We start from the raw sequence: 10,000 nt of genomic DNA on the forward strand, positions 1-10,000 counted from the left end.
TATATATATATATATATATATATATATATATATATATATATATATATATATATATATATATATATATATATATATATATATATATATGCATATATATACATATTTATATAAATACATATTTACATATATATATATATATATATATATATATATATATGAATATTACTATTTATCTCAGCCACAAATCACTCTTCAGAAGCTAGCAAACCAGTAGATATCATTTCCAATTTAATATATCCCTAAGGACGAGGCCTTTCGCGTATATAGAACCAGCATCCTCAGTAGAAGCAGGCTAGGAAAGGATACAAATATATTACAGCAATTTATGAGCTAACATACATATATAATCAGTTAATGGCTAAGTTAACAAGAAAACGAAGAAACTTAAATCATCTACACGCAACAAAGCCACATTTTAATCACTCAAAAAAGTTTCCTCTCCGTCCTATTCAGGATTCGAACTCCGGAATCCCATCAGGAGAAGTGTGCAATGTGGCAGGTAGAAAGTATTTGTTTAATAGACATCTTAATGGTCCTTCTGTTTGCTGATTGAGGTCCTAATGGCAGCCAAGTATATTAACACTTTCTGATAGATGGGGACCTCCTCTCTCTCTCTCTCTCTCTCTCTCTCTCTCTCTCTCTCTCTCTCTCTCTCTCTCTCTCTCTCTCACAAAATCATCTAATTGATAATCTTTTTTGTCTCTATCTTTCTATAATCAAAAAATAACATAATTTCAACCCACAGAAAACATCAACTCTAAAAAATTCTCAATTTTGTCTGTGTGTATATCTGCGTCTGTGTGCGTGTCTGTGCGTCTGTACCTTCGAAAACTTTGATTTCTGATGAGTTGTTGAGTTGTATCATCAGGGGATACTGTGTCAACGCCTCAGTGGTGGATGATGATGCGAAAACATATATATCCCATGGGAGAGAGTCAATAGATTTGATGAATTTGCAAACAGATTACATTGTGGGATGCTGGGAGGGCTTTGGTATTGCTTCGTATCTATTTAATTGTGACAATTGTTTTGTGATATTGCTTTGTATTCATTTGATTGTGACAATTTTCTTGTGATGTTACTTTGTATTTGTTTGATTGTGAGAATTTTTTTGTGATATTGCTTTGTATCTATTTAATTGTGATATTTTTTTAAAGATTTATTTTATGTTTTTTCGTGGGATTGGATTATGATTTTTCATTAAAGAGAGATAGTTCATTGAGAGAGAGAGAGAGAGAGAGAGAGAGAGAGAGAGAGAAACAGAAAAAGAGAGACATAGAGAAACAGAGAAAGAGAGAAAGGAACAGGGGTAGAGAGAGAGAGAGAGAAACTGAGAGAAAGAGAGAGAGAGAGAGAGAAACGGGAAGAGAGAGAGAAAGAGAGAAAGAAAAAGAGAGAGAGAGAGAGAGAAACAGAAAGAGACAAAGAAACAGTGACAGCGAGAGAGAGAAAAAAGAGAGAGAGAGAGAGAGAGAGATATTGAGAGAGAGAAAATCACCCGACAGAGAGAGAGAGAGAAAGAGAAACAGAGAGCGAGAAAAAGCGAGAGAAAGAGAGAGAGACACACACAGAGACATCTGCAGCCACGCTTCCACCGTCCTTCGGCAACCGTCTCATCTTTACACAGACGGAGCCCTTTGAAACCTGCCCTCCTAATGAGGAATTAATTACCCCGCAGGAACAATGGAGCCAGGGAGGTCCCCTTCCTCCGTAGGACGCCCAGCGGAGGTTTCCTATTGTGGTTCCAAAGGGCGGGTTTGCCTCTGATGACGAGAAGGTTCCTACCAGGTGTCTGAGATCTTAAGTCGAGTTTCCTAAGGTTATGAGAGCGTCTTCTCTTTCCAGAGGTTATGGAATGGAAGTAAGATGATTCCAGACTTATGGAATGGAAGGAGGAGGATTCCAGGACTTACGGAATGGAAGAGGGAAGATTCCAGAGGTTATTGAATAGAAAATTCCTACCAGGTGTCTCTGGGCTCAAGAGGTTATGGAATGGAAGTAAGATGATTCCAGGACTTATGGAATGGAAGAGGGAAGATTCCAGAGGTTATGGAATGGAAAATTCCCACCAGGTGTGTCTGTCTCTCAGCTCAGGAAGAGTTTCCATAACCTCTTTCCAGAGGTTATGGAATGGAAGAGGGATGATTCCAGGACTTATGGAATGGATGCATTTTATTCCATGGCTTATGGAATGCAACAAAGGTGAGTCCATAAGTTATGGAACTGATTTATCTTGAATCCATTCCATAAGTTCTGGAATCATCTTTCTTTCGTTCCAGAAGCTTTGGACACGTGATTCCATTTCAAAAGTTCTGGAATCACCATTCTTCCATTCCGTAACTTCTGGACTCATCCTGGTTCCATAAGCCCTGGAATCAATTGGTTCCATCCCATAAGCCCTGGAATTAACTACTTCCATGCCATAAGCCCTGGAACCAACTGCATCCATTCCATAACTCCTGGACTCATCCTGGTTCCATTTCATAAGCCCTGGAACCAACTGCATCCATTCCATAGCTCCTGGACGAATCCTGGCTCCATTCCATAAGCCCTGGAATCAACTGCATTCATCCCATAAGCCCTGGAACCAACTGCATCCATTCCATAAGTCCTGGAATCAACTGGTTCCATCCCATAAGCCCTGGAACCAACTGCATCCATTCCATAAGTCCTGGAATCAACTGGTTCCATCCCATAAGCCCTGGAACCAACTGCATCCATTCCATAGCTTCTGGACGCATCCTGGTTCCCATTCCATAAGGCCTGGAACCAACTGCTTCCATTCCAGGACTGGGAGCAATGGATCCATACTTAGGGCCACAAAAAGCTTCCATGACGCGTCTCTTTACCCCGCGAGAGCAACCTAACACCAGCTATTTATCCCTGAAATACGGGGCCTGTTGGAGATCGTATTCAGCACGTATATACGTCCCCACTTAGGAGAATATTATCGGCGCTTGCGGATAATACGTTATTTCTAGAAGAAGAAGAAGAAGAAGAAGAAGAAGATGGTGGGTCTGGTTCTTGTTTATATTTTTGGGGATTTTTTTTTATCAAATGATTTATTCTTTTATTCTGTTTCTTCGTTTGACTTTTTCTATTTTTTATTTTGGGGTTTTTCGCTTGATCTTTCTGTAGATTGTGTGAAAGTGAATTTTTTTCATGTTTTATTTGTTTCCAATATGTGTGTGTGTGTTTGTGTGTGTGTATGCATATATGTATATATATATATATATATATATATATATATATATATATATATATATATATATATATATATATATATATATATATATATATATATATATTATTCATATTCATATGTATATATACACACATATATATTATTATACATACATGTGTGTATATATATATATGTATGTATGTATGTATGTATGTACGTATGTATAATAATTCAGCCACTAACGAAAAGTATTATAGCAATTATCATAACAGGAAATATTAATTGATAACTAATAATCGTAACACCACTTAAATAACCAATAACATTAACTGCATATATATATATACCATTTCACAAAAAACAAACAACAAAATAACATTTTTAAAAAACTACAAAAATAACAGTTGTAGCGTCAGAGAATAAAAAAAAAATAAAAGAGGAAAATTGACAGTTACCCAAATCTCATGATCGCCTTAAATTGTTCAGATAATGCGATTAGAGTGGATTGAAGACGAAGCCATTGAATTATTGACAAGTAATCGATAGGTTTATTCTCTCTCTTTCTCTCTCTCTCTCTCTCTCTCTCTCTCTCTCTCTCTCTCTCTCTCTCTCTCTCTCTCTTTGTTCAGATGTATATATATATATCTCTGTTATATTTGAATATATATGTAAATATATATGGATATATATATATATATATATATATATATATATATATATATATATATATATATATATATATATATATATATATATATATATATATATATATATATATTTACACATATTTATATAAAGTAAGTATATCTTAGTTTAACCAGACCACTAAATCTATATATATACAGTATATAGTTTAAAATGTTTTACAAACATCTAAAACATCTAGAAAAACATTATACACTGGCCTATAAGGACCTAAAAATGTTTTGGCAAACATTTCCAAATTCTATACACGAACCAATCTTGTATCGTACATTTAAAAAAAATCGATTTACGCCTCAATAAATGTTTTACAGCCTATCACAATGTTTTTACAAGGATACTCAGGTCCCGTAATGATAAAAATAGGTAAATAATGCGTACTTAACGCGCGTCGAAAAAAAAAACGCAAGCGTACCGCCGAACCTTCCGCAAACCGCTCAATCTATCTGAGATAAATGACCCACAGCGGTATAATTTAGGCAAATATCTCCTTACCCCTCCCCTCCTCCGGGACCAGGCGGGAGGTCCCCCGAAGTCTGAAAGACACCCGGGACAATCCATCAGCGGGAAAATTGTGCTGGACGCTATAATATCGGTAAATAACTCGTTCCCGTCGACGCGCGCGGCCGCCATGACATCATTTCGGGCAGGAAACGCTCGCTCGCTCGCTCTCCGCGTTTTGCGCGCATGAGAGAGCCAGGAGGCGCTCTTGCGCGCGGCTAGCCGAGCCGAAAATGAAAGAGGGGAGCAAGGTGAAGGTGGTGATGACAGTAGGAGGCGATAATGGCAGTGCTGGTTCGGATGGCGGTAATGGGAAAGTTAGCCACATCTGAAATTGAAAACGGCGCGTCTACGGATTGACGCGTTTCCAACGCTAGCATTAAATGCGAGCGATTGCCTGGCGTTTTCGGAGTGGATGGACTCTGATAAAAAATGTGAGTAAAAAAAGGTGGATAAAAAGAGATAAATGGTGGACGTAAATAGAGAGAGAGAGATGGGAATTCCAGGTAAAAATAAAATTCCCGGAATTGGAAAAGAATTTGACTTGAAAGTCAATAAAGTTATTTATGTAGAAGAGGTGGAATAATTTTTTCATTATTCCTGTGTTAAAAATATATAAAATTAATTATACTTATAATATTTATAAAATAATACTTAAATATCCACTATAAGAATTTTATTTCTATAACTTAGGTCCTAAATGAAATTATTGTTCATTGAATATAGAGTCCTGGGCGCAATCGAGTTTTCTGTACAGCCGCTACAGCGTCTATAATCAAGGCCACCGAAAATAGATCTATCTTTCGATGGTCTCTGTATAATGCTGTATGAGCCGCGGCCCATGAAACTTTAACCACGGCCCGGTGGCGGCCTGTCTTATATCGTTGCCAGAAGTACGATTATGGCTAACTTTAACCTTAAATAAAATAAAAACTACTGAGGCTAGAGGGCTGCAATTTGGTATGTTGGATGATTGGAGGGTAGATGATCAACATGCCAATTTACAGCCCTCTAGCCTCAGTAGGTTTTAAGATCTGAGGGCGGGCAGAAAAAGTGCGGACAGAAAAGTGTCGACAGAAAAAAGTTTTGACGGAATAAAGTGCGGACAGAAAAAAGTGCGGACAAAAAAAGTGCGGACAGAAAAAAGTGCGGACAAAAAAAGTGCGGACAGAAAAAAGTGCGGACAAAAAAAGTGCGGACAGAAAAAAGTGCGGACAAAAAAAGTGCGGACAGAAAAAAGTGCGGACAAAAAAAGTGCGGACAGAAAAAAGAGCGGACAGAAAAAAGTGCAGACAGTAAAAGTGCGGACGGAATAAAGTTCGGACAGAATAAAGTGCTGACAGAAAAATTGCGGACAGAAGAAAGTGCGGACAGAATAAAGTGCGGACAGAAAAAAGTGCGGACTTAAAATTGCGGACAGAATATAGTGCGGACAGATGAAGACAGAAAAAGTGCGGACAGGAAAATTGCGGACAGAAAAAAGTGCCGACAGAAAAAAGTGCGGAGAGAATAAAGTGCGGACAGAAAAAGTACAAACTGAAAAAAGTGCAGACAGAAAAAAGTGCGGACAGAAGAAAGTGCGGACAGAAAAAGTGCGGACAGAAAAAGTGCGGACAGAAAAGTGCGGACAGAAGAAAGTGCGGACAGAAAAAGTGCGGACAGAAAAAAGTGCGGACAGAAAAGTGCGGACAGAAGAAAGTGCGGACAGAAAAAGTGCGGACACAAAAAAGTGCGGACGGACAGACAAAGCCATCTCAATAATAGTTTTCTTTTACAGAAAACTAGAAATTGTAAAAAAATAAAAAAAATAAGGTATCATTGAAAAGGGTATTCCTGTAATTACCGCATGCATCATGGGAGTTAATAACACTACCAATACGCTGTAATGAGGGGGTCCAACCGCCCCCTGCCCAGAGCCTAATCACCCAGAAGCTATTAGATGTCATTCAGAAAACCATTAAAGAGAGATGCATTGGCTGGTAATGGGGTTCTTACGCTTTATCGAACAAGGACTTGTCGAGGACTCTGCTTAAGAACGCGGCCTATTAATCTTGCGGTAATGACAGAGCTTTTGGTCTATCAGGGACCACAATTCGATCTACGACTTCTGAAGAAGAAGCGACGAAGAAGAAGAAGAAGATGAGGAAAAAGAAATATAAGAAATAGACCAGACGTTTTGATGTAAAATGCTAACTTCTCCATTCCTTGGCTAACCCGGTCTGACCATCTGCTAGCAACTGTTCTCAGCCAATCAGAAGCCACTTAAGAGGAATGAAGACCTATCACTGGCTGACAAACAGTTCCCTCTGGTCAGAAAAATCACAATATAACAACAAAATATCTGAGACTCTGAAATACTCGACAATAAAGAGTCAAAAACACCGGTAATCGACACGGATCTAATCACAGTAGTTCGCAGGCAAACTGCTCTGATTGGACGGGCGAGTATATATACCTGTGCTTTTCTGGAAGCACGCAATCAATTACCGATTCTAACGGTTTCGTCAGGTGATTGCTGAAGGGTGGAACAGGTCTGATTTTTTTCCCTTTTTTTTTATCTAAAAAGCTACAAAAATCTGTCTCCTATTCTATTAAGCTGTAGGTTAAAAACATCTGCTAACGACTTTCTGTTGATTTAGTGAATTTCTGTTTTCTACAGAGATTGGTTTACAGTCTACTAAGAACTCTTGAACTCTTTGCTATATTTATATAAAAGTATGCTATTTCCTGCTAATTACACTGGTAATTAGTATACCTGTGGCCTTACCTGTCAATTTGCTTAGGCTTACTTCTACAAGATACCTGGTATTAACATACCACTGGTACCTCAATTACTAGTTAATTCCTTCAGTAACCAGGGGTCATATAACATGTATTCATGTCATAATTCTGATTCATGTTATAACAACATCTCAGAACATTCATACATATCACAAAATCAGCAAAATTGAACCAACAATTTTAAAACCAAGCAAAACATTCAAAATTTCTTGCCAGATATCGCCATATGCTGAATGTTTCCTCTGAACGAGAAACATACAGGTATATATACCAAGTATTTGTGTCAAAATGCTGTTTTGTGATGATGATAAAATGTCCTTACATATTTATATATCACAACAATAACAAAAACAAAACAACATTCAACATAACAAACAAACAAATAGCAACATCGTGCAACCCTGGCTGACATTCTTGCCAGATACCGCTATATCTAACAACTCTATACGAAAACCAAACAGGTTTCGTGACCGTACCATCTGCTAGATTGATGCCAAAGACCTCCAGATGGATAATAGGAAGTTTTTTTTTTTTTTGCTCGAGGTTAGACGTGAACAATCACTTAAGGAGGCTTCTAAAATTGACAGATTTGATTGCGTCTGGTCAAGTGATGGACGTGTGAACGGAAAAATTTGGGGAGAATTGGGTAAATGATTTCTGAGATGAAGAGTTAATATTTTTTTGAGAGATGTATGTATGTGTGTATATATATATATATAATTATGTATATATGAGAGAGAGAGAGAGAGAGAGAGAGAGAGAGAGAGAGAGAGAGAGAGAGAGAGAGAGAAAATGAACCTACCACCCCTATTCCCAAATCCACAATGGAAAAAAAACCACACTATAAATTCATTACTAGACCAAATGAGAATTGCCACCGAAAATCAATCCAAATGAAACGAATGTGTGTTTTGGGAAAGGGGGAGGCGCCCCCTCTCCTCCCCCTCTCCCCACCTCTGTCCCCCTGGTGGCGGTGGTCCCAAAAGGACCATCCATCTGAATGGGGAATCTGGAATTGGGAATTGGCGAATCTTGGCGGCTGGAGAGAGAGAGAGAGAGAGAGAGAGAGCAATGTTGCAAATGGGATTTTTATTGTCGGTCGGGAATAATTTCATTTTCTTTGCCGTGTGATTTTTGGTCGTTTGCGTTGCCGTGTAGGAAAGTAACCGTGTGCAAAACTGTCGTATATATAGAGTATATATCCCCGTGTACAAAACGTCAATGCTTTTTAGCTAACGTATACGGAGATTGTGTTCCCGTGTATATGTAAGTACCCGTGTTCTAAGCTGTCATGGACACGGGATGCTTTATCGGTCGTATATGTTCCCGTGTGTAAAAACACTCCGTATACGCTTTTAAAGTTATTATTATTATTATTATTATTATTATTATTATGAAACAACACAAATATACCACACAAAAAAAAACTTTCTCCATCTCTCACCGGAGTCTCCGCAAATCCCAATATATAAAAAATTCGGCTAAACAGGAACCGCTAGGCTTTTTTAGAGGCGTCGCAGACGCGGCGGTCATCCGGGGAGCTAAGGGGGCGCCGGTTGGTGAGGGGATGGCTCGCCGAATTCTAAAATGCGCTGATTCCGACTTATCTCGCAAAATTCATCTTGGCAAATCGGAAAAGTTTCTATAATGCCGCTGTTATCCTTTAACGAATTCCATTAGCCGGGCTGGTGTGGGGGTCGGAGGGGGTCGCATACCCCCTCCCCTTCAAAAAAATAGCTGTGGGGGTAGCAGCAGCCCCCCCCCTCTGGCAAAAGCACACGAGCCAAAACAAAATCATACTACTAAGTTCTTGCGCATTCGGAACAATAATATCCCCTTTTTTTCCGGTTGAAGCGTATGAATAAATTCAATCAAACTCCTGCCTTTCTCTCTCTCTCTCTCTCTCTCTCGCCCTCTCTCTCTCTCTCTCTCTCTCTGCCCGTCCCTAAATGAAACCTCTAAACTTTCCCATTCGTTCTATCGCCGGATAAAGTTGCAATGAGGAGATGCTATCGCTTTTCCGCGGGGGACGTCGAGAATCGGCCTCATAAACAGGGCATTTCGCTTTTTGCTCTCTCCCGCTTTTAAATTTTTCACTTGAGCTATAATGAATCTCGCCATAAACACGGCGAAACTTTCTGGTGGTGGCCCTTGGGAGGGGTTGAGGACCCCCCTCCCCCCTCCCGGGGGATTAAAATCGGCGCCCAAAAACGGTCTGTGGACGCGCGGGCGTTCGCATAAACATCAAGTTCTCTCTTGATAACTGTCAGAAAAATATTATTATGGCCGCAGTGGTTTGAGTTTTCCGAGCGGGGGGACCTTGGCCAAATGTTTATTGGCTGCGGCTAAATTGCCCTATCTAAATGCAAGGATTTGATTTTCACTCACCTACCTACCTACCTCTCCTCTCTCTCTCTCTCTCTCTCTCTCTCTCTCTCTCTCTTTTGTATAGACATTCGTTGTCAAGTGTTATAGTATGAAGGGTGTGGGAGTTAGATAGATTAGAAGGTGCGACAAGGGGAAGGGAGAGAGAGAGAGAGAGAGAGGAAGGGTGAGGGAGATAAAAATCCGTTGAAACTAGAGAGAGAGAGAGAGAGAGAGAGAGAGAGAGAGAGAGAGAGGAAAGAGAGAGAGGATCAGTCAGTTCTTGCACCCCCTGAATTGCTGAAATAAAAAAGAATAATAATAATAATCATTATTATTATCATTATTATTTATTTATTTATTTATTTTGATTTAATTATTCAGTGGCATCCTGGCACCCCCTCAGGAACCAGCTTCGCACCCCCTAGGGGTACGAGCACCCCTGGCTAGGAACCAAGGCCCCAACTC

Source organism: Macrobrachium rosenbergii, chromosome 34 (assembly GCF_040412425.1).
Source record: "Macrobrachium rosenbergii isolate ZJJX-2024 chromosome 34, ASM4041242v1, whole genome shotgun sequence".
NCBI classification, from domain to species: domain Eukaryota; kingdom Metazoa; phylum Arthropoda; class Malacostraca; order Decapoda; family Palaemonidae; genus Macrobrachium; species Macrobrachium rosenbergii.